Consider the following 11,925-nt stretch of genomic DNA (forward strand, 5'->3'; position numbering starts at 1 on the left):
GCGATAGGGTCCGGGCGCGACGGGGCTCTCACCCTCTCCGGCGCCCCTTTCCAGGGGACTTGGGCCCAGTCCGCCGCTGAGGACGCTTCTCCAGGCTACAATTCTGGTTTTGATTGTATGGTCTGAATGGTGGCTAAGAGGCTTGAGGAATTTGAGGAATTGGTGGAGCTGGAGCTACTGGTCCATTCTGTTGGAATCCTTGAGACCATGAAAAATTGGGGTGGTGTCTCCATCCAGGGTTATATGTGTTGAAGTATGGGTAGTAATTCGATGGTTTTCTCATTACACCTATGGCATTGGCTTGATCTGAGTATGAGTCATAGTCATGTGGTTATGTTAATTTAGCAGTCGATAACGATGCTATTTGTCGAGCAAGACCTTCAACCATCTCCTTGACTTCTTTGATTCCTGAAGTTGACTCTCCAATGTGAACCTCATTCACTCCTTTAATTCTTCTAGTATTCCTGAGTGATCGACTCCGTTGTTGGGAATTATCCGCTTGTCGCTGGAAGAATTCCCAAATCTCTGATGCACTTTTTAACATTAGCTCTCCTCCACTTGTTGCCATTAGCCATTCTTGCACATTCGGTAGTAATCCCTCCAAAAAGCATTGACATTGGTGCCATTTCTCATACCCATGATGTGGACACTTCAAGAGTAGCCCATTGAATCGCTCCCATGTTTCGAAAAATTGTTCGTCCTCTTTCTGGGTAAACTCCGAGATTTCCCTGCGAATAGCATTGGTTTTATGCACTGGGAAATATTTATTCAAAAATTTAGTTACCATTTGTTCCCATGATGAAATGCTATTGGCAAGCAATGTATTAAGCCATGAACGAGCTCTATCCTTTAAAGAAAATGGGAATAATCTGAGTTTAATATCATCGTCTGAAAAATTTGCTTAAATTTGCTACATTTGGGTATCTTATACATGATGTGCTTAAATTTGCTAAAGGACTGAAATAATCCTTAAATGGACTCTCCTGTGGTTGCAAATCCATTTTATTTTTTACTTGTTTTTGTGTGCGAAGTGTTTTCTCAAGTTCAAGGTCTATAGGTTCAAGATTAGGTAATAATGACCTTCGACCATGCATGCAAAACAAATAAAATAAAAATAAAAATGGGAACAAAACAAATAAAAATAAAGAAGATGGGGAAATTACGATACTAACCTTATTACGCTGTTACAACCTTACTATAAAAATACACTAAAAAAATACTTGAAATAAATTAACTAAAAATTAAATTAATAAGATAAACAAAAATTACAAAGAAAAATAAATTGAAAATTAAATTACAGAATTTTAAAGAAGAGAAAAAAAGAAAAGAAATACTAACCTTTAAATGTAGATTCACTTTTTTTTTTAAAGAAAAAAAAACAAGAGAACAATTAAATGGAAAATATTCACAAAAATTAATTCTATGAATTAAAATTACTTACCTCCCCGGCAACGGCGCCAAAAACTTGTTGTGCAAATTTTAATGTACTCGCAAGCGCACGAATCTATTGTTGTATAGATCAATTGTGACGAGTGTCGATCCCACGAGGAGGTGAATTTTAATTGTGTGTAGAATTAATTTTGTAAATGGGTGATTGGATTTGTGGTGGAAATGATTTGGAATATGCTAAAACTTAAATTAAAATGGCAAGAATAAATTCTAAAATTGGAATTGAAATAGCGAGAATAAATTGAAGAGAATTCTATTGAAATGACGTACTTGGGTATCTGGATCCGTATCAACATGCACCATGGGCTAAATATTCCTTATTAATACCAATTAAATCATGAGGGGGGAATCCACACCTCATGAACCACACTCTAACCAATATGGTGCTAAGGGCTTATCGTGTCAAATAATAGTAACCTTATACTAGAGAGCCGGTGTAACCAAGGCGGTATCTAGACAAGATTATTATTATTTGTCGACGAGAAGTCAAAAAATCCACAAAAACTAGAGGGGAAGAGAAAATAAATTTACCAAATTAAGCCCATGACACATGTTGAGACTTCACCTTCAACCCAAGCTTAAAAGAAAATTAGCTACTCATAATTGAACTAAGGGCAAAATGAGAATTTATTAAAATACGTAGAAAATACAAGATGGAGAGGGAATTACAGAAAATGGAGTCCAAAAATGGATTCAGAGATATCAAATTAGGGGGGAGAGGCCCCATTTTTATAGATACATGGAGTAAATCATGGCCATTGGATTAAAAACAGTTTGAACGCTCAGAATTGCGCCACATCATCAGTCAACAGTACGCGGTTTGACCACGCGGATGAACAGTAACACGGTTTGACCCGGATGAACAGTAATGGTTGAAAATAATCCTGTGTGATGCATGCACCGTACGTGAGATTTTTCGTCCACTGATATGCTGCCAGGTCACCATCAACAGTACATAAGAATTTTAGCCCAACAGGATCGTGAAACCTCATCAGTCAATGCCACATCATCGGTCAATGCCACATCATCGTCCGTCTATATGAACAGTGTCGTGAACAGTAACGTATACAGTACCGTACACGTGAATAGTACCATACATGTGAACAGTGCATTTTTCATTTTATGCTCCTCCTACGGTTTTCGACCGTCCTGAGTTCAAAAGTGATGTCCGTTTTGCCATCTGATCTCTCATTTATTGTGAAATGACTATGATGCCCCTAAAATACATAAAATACTTAATTAAAATAAAACAAACGAAATTAAATCAAAAGAAGGTTAAATTCATAAAAGTAAATGTGTTAGTAAGACTTGAAATGTAAAATGACGGTTTTCTCCTTTATAAATATGCATTTTCTAACACTCAACACACCCCCCAACCAGCTTATTGCTAGTCCCTAGCAAATGAAGCGAAAATAAAATTCAAATTCAAAATGATTTTTTTTTTAAATTTAGAAACACTCGTGTTTATTCAATCAGATTAATGATAGCAATCAAATAAAAGTATAAGCATTATCTCCAGTCTAAAGCAACATCACACTCACATCAACCATCCACATGAATTAGCCCAGTAGACTTTGTTATATCTACTTTCAAGAATGACATGTCAAACCCCAAAATCTCACTGGAAGTAGTGACACTCTCACAAATAAATTAAACCCACTAAAAATAGTCACTCCAATGAATGGTAATTAAGAGAGAAAATAATAAAGAAGTGATATCACATGTTCTCACCAAGATGAAATAAATATGCCCTCAGCTTAGAAATAATACGATCTCAAGTCAAACAAAAATGCTAGTCAACCCACTTTATTTATCTTTTTTTATTATTATTATGCATCACTACATCTTTTTAGCCCATATAACTAGCTTCTACTTCAAACTATAGTTCCCTAAAATCAAGAAGGACTTTTATTAGGACGTAACGTAGGCTAGGGACATGGCTAACAAAGAAGGGAAATAAGGAAAACAAAGTGTATGTTTGAGAAAAATGCAGAGAATTTTTTTTTTTTTTTGGAAGTTGCAAGGTGGATTTCACCTATTATTTTTATTTTTATTCTTTTGAAACAACAACTTTTGTTTTTTTTTCTCTTTTTTTTTTGGGCATAATTTCACTGAACAAAATAATTATTTACATTTTTCTCAAACATAAATAGGTGATGGAACTTATAAGACATCGGGTAATACTCCAAATCGGAGTGGGTCAAGATGATAAGTTGACAAAGAAAAGGGTTTTTTTTTAAAAAAAAAAGGCTCAAAAGGGTTAACTATGGATATTTAATAAAAGGGATGGCTAGAAAGGCTCAAACGGATCAAAGATGGCATTTTCATTGTCTTTTAGGGCTCTAAATAATCATCCATATCTACTAGTTAGATGGGCCTCCCAATCTAACAACACACATTTTTTTCTTATTTTTTTTATTTTACAATTTTTTTAAGGGTTAACTCAAAAGCAATTTAGAGATCATGTGTAAAATAATAAACTGCTAAGCTGTATAAAGAGTGGGCAAAAGGGTTATTCTCCAAGAAAAATAATAGGTTCAAAAACTCACTTGGTACTTATTATGACATGTTCATTCCTTCAAGCAACTCACATTTGTCTCCGACATCAACATGTAGAGTAGTAAACATAACGTAACATCACTTAAGACCAAAGATATTACAAATACTAAAATTTGAAATTAATCATGTCATCCAATGTTAAAACAAATCACACAAATTTTTTTTTTTTCAAACAACATTCTACCCCCCAACCTATTCTAAGCATGAAAGGAAAATATGCATGCAGAAATGTGAAAATAATGCATAAAAACTAATTAGAAAAGTTACACGTAAAATGATAGAAAATGAAAATGGTTTTTTTTAAAAGAAGATGCGTTTCTAGAGGAACTACACTCCATATTCAGCCATCTTCGACTCAAAAGTTGGAAAATGTATATTTATAGAGGAGAAATTAAAAAGAAGAAGAAAAATGAACATCAAAACTTAATAAAGAAAAAGAAATTTTTTTAAAAAATTTTTTAATTAATTTTTTTTTTAATTTTTTTTAAACAATGAAGATGCGTTTCTAGAGTCACTACCCTCCATATTCAGCCATATTCAACACAAAAAGTTAGCAACAGTTAGTTTCTACAACAAAAAATTAGTAAAAACTTAACCAAAATTTCACAATTGTCGACTATTTCCTCCCCCCAACCAAAACGAAACATTGTCCTCAATGTTTGAAAGGAAAGAAGTAGAGTTTAGAAGACATCACCTGGGTGGTGCAACACGGAAAAAAATATTTACAAGCGGAGAATTAAATCTAATTTGTACTTCTTACTGCGGCTACTGTTACCATCATTATTTGGGCGCTCCAACACAAAGGTCCAGGGGTCTGACTCCGGTTTATAAGCTTGTAACAGATCAAGTAGCTCATTAGCAGTGTGAGCACAAATAAAAAGTTTTTTCACATTAGAAGGAATGAAATAGTTTTTTATTGCATGGTTAAGAAATGCGATAAAGTCATCATAAAAGTTATTGATATTTAACAAACCGATGGGTTTTTGGTGGATGTGCAGATGGGCCCAAGATGCTAGTGTGATAAGTGCCTCTAGTGTTGCAAGATCTCCTGGAAGGAAAATAAAAGCATCAGCATGATTAAGCATTTCAGTTATTCTTTCTTGCATACCTGAGACGACTAACTCTTCTCCAGTTGATGAGTCAGACGAACTGCCCAATGGTTTTAGGACTCTTGGGATGATGCCTAACACTTGACTTCCTCTGATAAAAGCTGCTTCTGAGACCATTTTTGATAACCCTCGGTTACCTCCTCCATACACCAAATGTAATTTTCTTACTGCTATGCTTCGACCAAGATCTATGGCTGCCTCAATGAACTCTTTATGTTTGCCATAAGTAAATCCAGAAAGCACACAAATGTTCTTGAATTGTCTATTTGGAGTAGCTGCCATTGGGATACTTCTCAAAAAATAATTTGTGAGTGCTTGACAAAAAAAAAATCACATTTAAGAGTCTTGGTGACAGTGGGTCACAGTTGTGTATGAGGTAACATGTCAGTGTCAAATAACGTATAAAGCACGTGGCTCGCGAGTCAAAAAGGAAATAGTAAAAAGGAAAAAGCCAACAGTAATAAAATTATTAAAGACAATAATACACACAATAAAACAATAGTGAAATAAAAAAAATAATAAAGTGAAAGGATATTTACAGGTAGTTGCCTCAATGAACTCTTTATGTTTGCCATAAGTAAATCCAGAAAGCACACAAATATTCTTGAATTGTCTATTTGGAGTAGCTGCCATTGGGATACTTCTCAAAAAATAATTTGTGAGTGCTTGACAAAAAAAAAATCACATTTAAGAGTCTTGGTGACAGTGGGTCACAGTTGTGTATGAGGTAACATGTCAGTGTCAAATAACGCATAAAGCACGTGGCTCGCGAGTCAAAAAGGAAATAGTAAAAAGGAAAAAGCAAACAGTAATAAAATTATTAAAGACAATAATACACACAATAAAACAATAGTGAAATAAAAAAAACAATAAAGTGAAAGGATATTTACAGGTAGTTGCGACTGTGGCTCACATCTTCCTCTAGTTTTACGTCCAGAAACGGCTTGAACGCCCTCTATGGGCCGAGGATAGGCTTCCTATCCAGTTTTCTTATAAACTGGCAAACAGGGTCGTTTATAGTCAGATTCCCGAGACTATATCGTGCATGCTCTTTCTGAAATAATGGTCATAACTGGAGAATCGCTCCTTGCACATATCCACTGGGATGCGTTTCAAGAGACAGAAGGATATCATCCAATGACTCCTTATTCAAGACATCCCTAATGAATTGAATCTTATCTTCCCTATTATCAGACACCATTCCTAAAGAACATAGGTTTTTATTGCAACTCATTCTTGCACACTTATGACAAGCAACAGAAATTCTTCGAGCTCGTCGTTTTCTTGCATAATTTCCTTTACCACAACCAGGCATGTATGCAATAAATTTTGGAGGTAACTCACCTGTCGATCGTACTTTAGCCTCAATTAACCAACGGATGTCAGCAGGTATGTTATTCCTCATGAGTAATCGCATACGTTCGGACCGAGCTTTATAGATCGTAAGGAGGGCATTCTGAGGAAATGAAGGGAATCGCTTGTGAAGCTTCGCTAGAATCTCGTTTATGTCCATACCTTCGCCTCAGAATATCAGTTATTATGGGAAACTGAAGTAACCGACTTGATTGTCACGGAGTACCGTTATCCGCCACTTCACCAGGGTAACAAAGTAAAGCACACAAACAGAAAAACAAATTAAAACACACAAAGAAAATTAAAATCGTCCTCTTATTGAATTTACCTCAAGCTCCAACTGGATGTCGTAAACACTTCTCTCAATGTCTCTGAGTTGGCGTTCTAAACCCTCAACATAGGCTACTAACTCTGGTGGTTGTAGAGCCCAAATGCGATGTGTTTTACAAAATTGAATCAGCCTTTTGAGATGAGTTTTGACACGTTGAAGTGGTTTAAGAATATTCAGGAGAAATGGTCTAAGTAAGGTACTCATGATTAAAAATGATAAAAGAAAACTTAATAGTTAAATAAACACACTAACGCAAAAATAATTTCAATTAGCAGAAGAATAATATAAAGAAAGAAAAAAAATCAGATCAACGAAAAGAAAAAAAAATCAATTCAAATCTGGTGGGTCACTCAAATTTATTTCGGTGTCTTCTCCATGTAGTTGGTACTCTAGATATGGCTTTAATCTTTGACCATTAACTTTAAACGTGACACCGTTCTTTGGGTCCTTAATTTCAATTGTCCCATGTGGAAAAACAGTATGAACAATAAAGAGACCAGACCATCGAGAGCGTAACTTACCTGGGAATAGGTGCAAGCGAGAATTGAATAAAAGCACTTTCTGACCTGAAGTGAACGATTTTCTCATAATTTGCTTGTCATGGAAGACTTTCATCTGTTGCTTGTAAATCTTGGCATTTTCATATGCGTCATTGCGAATTTCTTCAAGTTCTCCCAGCTGTAATCTTCTTTCTGAGCTGGCTTGCTGCATGTCAAAGTTGAATTTCTTGATAGCCCAATATGCACGATGCTCGAGTTCCACAGGTAGGTGGCAAGCTTTTCCATACACTAGCATGTAGGGTGACATCCCAATCGGGGTCTTGAAGGCCGTTCTATATGCCCATAATGCATCATCAAGTCTTAATGACCAATCTTTTCTGTCCGGCCTCACCGTCTTTTCTAATATGTGCTTTATTTCTCGATTGGAGATCTCAACTTGGCCACTGGTTTGCGGATGATACGGGGTCGCCACTTTGTGTGTGATTGAATATTTTGTCAAAAGAGTTTTGAATGCTTTGTTACAAAAGTGGGCACCACCATCACTGATTATCGCTCGAGGGAATCCAAAGCGTGAAACAATGTTGCTTTTCAAAAATCCTATCACCACCTTGTGATCATTGGTTCTACATGGAATTGCTTCTACCCATTTTGATACGTAGTCAACAGCAACCAATATGTATTGATGGCCAAAAGAATGGGGAAAGGGTCCCATGAAGTCGATACCCCATACATAAAAAATCTCAACCACTAAAATTGGATTTAGTGGCATCATGTTCCTTCGTGTAATGCTCCCCATTCGTTGACACCTATCACATGAAGAACAGAAAGTGTAAGCGTCTCGAAATATAGTTGGCCAATAGAAACCACATTGTAAAACTTTAGTTGCTGTTTTCTTAGCATTGAAATGGCCTCCACAAGCTTGTTCATGGCAGAATGAAAGAATATTCTGAATTTCATTTTCTGGGACACATCGTCTAACAATTTGGTCTGCACAATACTTGAACAAATACGGGTCATCCTAAAAGAAATTCTTTATCTCTGCAAAGAATTTAGCCTTATCTTGCTTGGTCCAATGCTCTGGAAGTTTACCTGTAACAAGATAATTAACTATATCAGCATACCAAGGTAATACTTCCACACTCATTAATTGTTCATCTAGAAATGACTCATTCAATATTAATGGCTCTGTAATTGTGTCAAAATGGAGACGAGAGAGATGATCTGCCACAATATTTTCTGTCCCTTTCTTATCGTTGATTCCAAGTCAAATTCCTGCAAAAGTAACACCCAACGAATTAGTCTAGCTTTTGCATCTTTCTTTATGAGAAGATATTTAAGAGCGGCATGATCTATGAACATGATTATTTTACAACCAATGAGATAAGATCGAAATTTCTCTAATGCAAACACTAGTGCTAGCATTTCTTTTTCAGTAGTTGAATAGTTCAACTATGCATCATTCAATGTCATACTAGCATAGTAAATAACGTGGGGAATTCGATCAACTCTTTGTCCTAATACTGCTCCTACTGCATAATCAGATGCATCACACATAAGCTCAAATGGTAAGCTCCAATTTGGAGGCTGAATGATGGGTGATGATGTCAACAACTGCTTTAACTTTTCAAATGCCACAAGACATGAATCATCAAAGACAAAAGGTACATTCTTAGCAAGTAAATTGCATAAGGGTCTAGAAACTTTGCTAAAATCTTTAATGAAACGTCTATAGAAACCAGCATGCCCAAAGAAAGATCTTACTTCTCTGACTGTTTTGGGTGGAGGAAGATTAGAAATGAGATCCACCTTGGCTTTGTCAACCTCAATACCTTTGCTCGAAATGATGTGACCGAGAACAATACCTTATTTTACCATAAAATGACATTTCTCCCAATTTAAGACCAAGTTCTTCTCGATACATCTCTGCAGAACTAGTGTTAGATGATGTAAACATTGATCAAACGAGTCACCAAAGACAGAAAAATCATCCATAAAGACTTCAAGGAATCGTTCAACCATATCAGAAAAAATGCTCAACATGCATCGTTGAAATGTAGCAGGTGCATTACATAATCCAAATGGCATTCTCCTATATGCAAATGTGCCAAAAGGGCAAGTGAAAGTAGTTTTCTCTTGATCTTTTGGTGCTATGGGAATCTGATTATATCCTGAGTAGCCATCTAGAAAGCAATAAAATTCATGGCCTGCCAATCTATCAAGCATTTAATCGATAAATGGTAAAGGAAAATGGTCTTTACGTGTGACAGAATTCAACTTTCTATAATCAATGCATACACACCATCCTGTAGTCACTCTAGTGGGTATCAATTCATTATCAGCATTCGTAACTACTGTGACTCCTGACTTTTTGGGGACAACTTGTACAGGACTGACCCATGAACTATCAGAAATTGGGTAAATGATACCTGCGTCTAATAGCTTAAGGACTTCTGTTCTAACAACTTCTTTCATATTAGGATTTAACCGACGTTGCATTTCCCTAATAGATTTAGCATTTTCATCAAGGTGAATGTAATGCATGCAGTCTACTGGGTTTATACCTTTTATGTCCGCTATGGTCCATCCTAATGCTCCTTTGTGCTCTTTTAAAACATCCAACAACTTACCTTTTTATTTATCATTTAGGGATGATGAGATGATTACCGGTAGAGTACTTTCTTCTCCCAAAAATGCATATTCCAAAGTGTTGGGCAATGGTTTGAGCTCGAGTTTTAGTGGTGATTCTGATGATGGGATGAGTTTCTTCTCTGATGGTGCTAGTTGTTCAACTCTTGACTTCCATTTATTAGTGTCCATGGATGGTGCTAAGTCAAGCAGGGCGTTGACCTCATCGACTGATCTGTCAATATCAAAATCCAAACCAAAGTCAGTTAAACATATTTGTAAAGAATCATCACTAAGGTTTGAAATAAAAGTATCATCAACTAATGCTTCAATTAAATCCACATCAACAATTCCATCATCTGCATCATGAGGTTGTTTGGTAATGTTGAAGATGTTCAGCTCCATAGTCATGCTGCCGAAGGAAAACTGCATATTTCTGGTCCGCATTGAATGTGAGCATCCGCAGTTGCCAAGAAAGGTCGGCCTAGAATAATGGGGATGTGCTTCCTCAAATCCTGTATTGGTTGAGTGTCAATTACAATGAAATCAACAAGAAAATAAAACTTGTCTACCTAGATAAGCACGTCCTTCACAATACCACGAGGTATTTTCGTGGATCGAACTGCAAGCTGTAACACCACTGGAGTTGGGTGTAATTCTCCAAGTCCAAGTTTAAAAAATACTGAGTAAGGCAAAAGATTTACACTAGCTCCTAAATCCAACAAAGCATTCTCAATTGTGTGGTTCCCTATACTACATGAGATAATGGGGGAGCCTGGGTCTTTACATTTCAGAGGAATTTTGTGTTGGAGTATAGAACTAGCGTTTTCTGTTAAAAATGCCTTCTTTTGAACATGAATATTTCTCTTTTTAGTACACAGGTCTTTAAAAAACTTGGCATAAGATGGAACTTGCTTTATAGCATCAAGCAAAGGGATGTTAACACTTACCTGTTTGAAGATTTCGAGAATCTCACCTGTGGATTTTCCCTTCTTTCCTTTAGCTAACCTTTGAGGAAATTGAGCTTTAGGAACATATTCTCGTGGGTTGGTTTCTTCTTTCTCTTCGGATGGTGAGTCCTCAACATTCACAGGTACAATTTGATTTTCTTTTGTCACCGGCATCTCCACTTTGTTGTCGACTTCCTTTCCTTTTCGCAAGGTCATTACTGCTTTGACCTCTCCATGCTGCTGTGGTGAACTGGTACTTGCTTCATGCACTCCTTTAGGATTAGGCACTGGTTGACTTGGAAACTTGCCTTTCTCAACACTCATTGTCAAGGTCTGAACTGTAGAAGCAAGTTATCCCACCATCTTCTCGAGGCTTGAAACTGATTGGGCTTGTGAGTTGAAGCCCGCTCTCAATTCATTTCGTAGTCCATCAATGGTGCGGTTCTGTTGCTCAATCGTGGAGTGAGTAACATTCCTGAAATTCTGGAATGCATCCTCCCATGGTCTAGGTTGAGAGTGGTTCTGGTTCTGATTGTGGTCTGAATGGTGGCTGAGAGGCTTGAGGAATTTGAGGAATTGGTGGAGCTGGAGCTGCTGGTCCATTCTGTTGGAATCCTTGAGACCATGAAAAATTGGGGTGGTCTCTCCATCCAGGGTTATATGTGTTGAAGTATGGGTAGTAATTCGATGGTTTTCCCATTACACCTATGGCATTGGCTTGATCTGAGTATGAGTCATGGTCATGTGGTTATGTTAATTTAGCAGTCGATAACGATGCTATTTGTCGAGCAAGACCTTCAACCATCTCCTTGACTTCTTTGATTCCTGAAGTTGACTCTCCAATGTGAACCTCATTCACTCCTTTAATTCTTCTAGTATTCCTGAGTGATCGACTCCGTTGTTGGGAATTATCCGCTTGTCGCTGGAAGAATTCCCAAATCTCTGATGCACTTTTTAACATTAGCTCTCCTCCACTTGTTGCCATTAGCCATTCTTGCACATTCGGTAGTAATCCCTCCAAAAAGCATTGACATTGGTGCCATTTCTCA

General features: G+C 36.8%; 2 non-coding genes across 2 annotated transcripts in view; one reads left to right on the forward strand and one right to left on the reverse strand.

Moving 5' to 3' along the window:
* The window catches only part of LOC112096012, a 3,447-nt gene extending 3,150 nt beyond the window's left edge, over positions 1-297 (reverse strand). Inside the window, exon 1 of the ribosomal RNA XR_002904172.1 lies at positions 1-297. This exon is cut by the window's left edge and continues 3,150 nt beyond it. This is a non-coding gene — a ribosomal RNA (28S ribosomal RNA).
* A 335-nt stretch (positions 298-632) lies between these two features.
* Positions 633-736, forward strand: LOC112095917. The gene has a single exon (XR_002904077.1). It is a non-coding gene; the product is annotated as a small nucleolar RNA R71 (small nucleolar RNA).
* The last annotated feature ends 11,189 nt before the right edge of the window (positions 737-11,925 follow it).

Source organism: Citrus clementina, unplaced genomic scaffold, assembly GCF_000493195.1.
Source record: "Citrus clementina cultivar Clemenules unplaced genomic scaffold, Citrus_clementina_v1.0 scaffold_1, whole genome shotgun sequence".
In the NCBI taxonomy this organism is placed as follows: domain Eukaryota; kingdom Viridiplantae; phylum Streptophyta; class Magnoliopsida; order Sapindales; family Rutaceae; genus Citrus; species Citrus x clementina.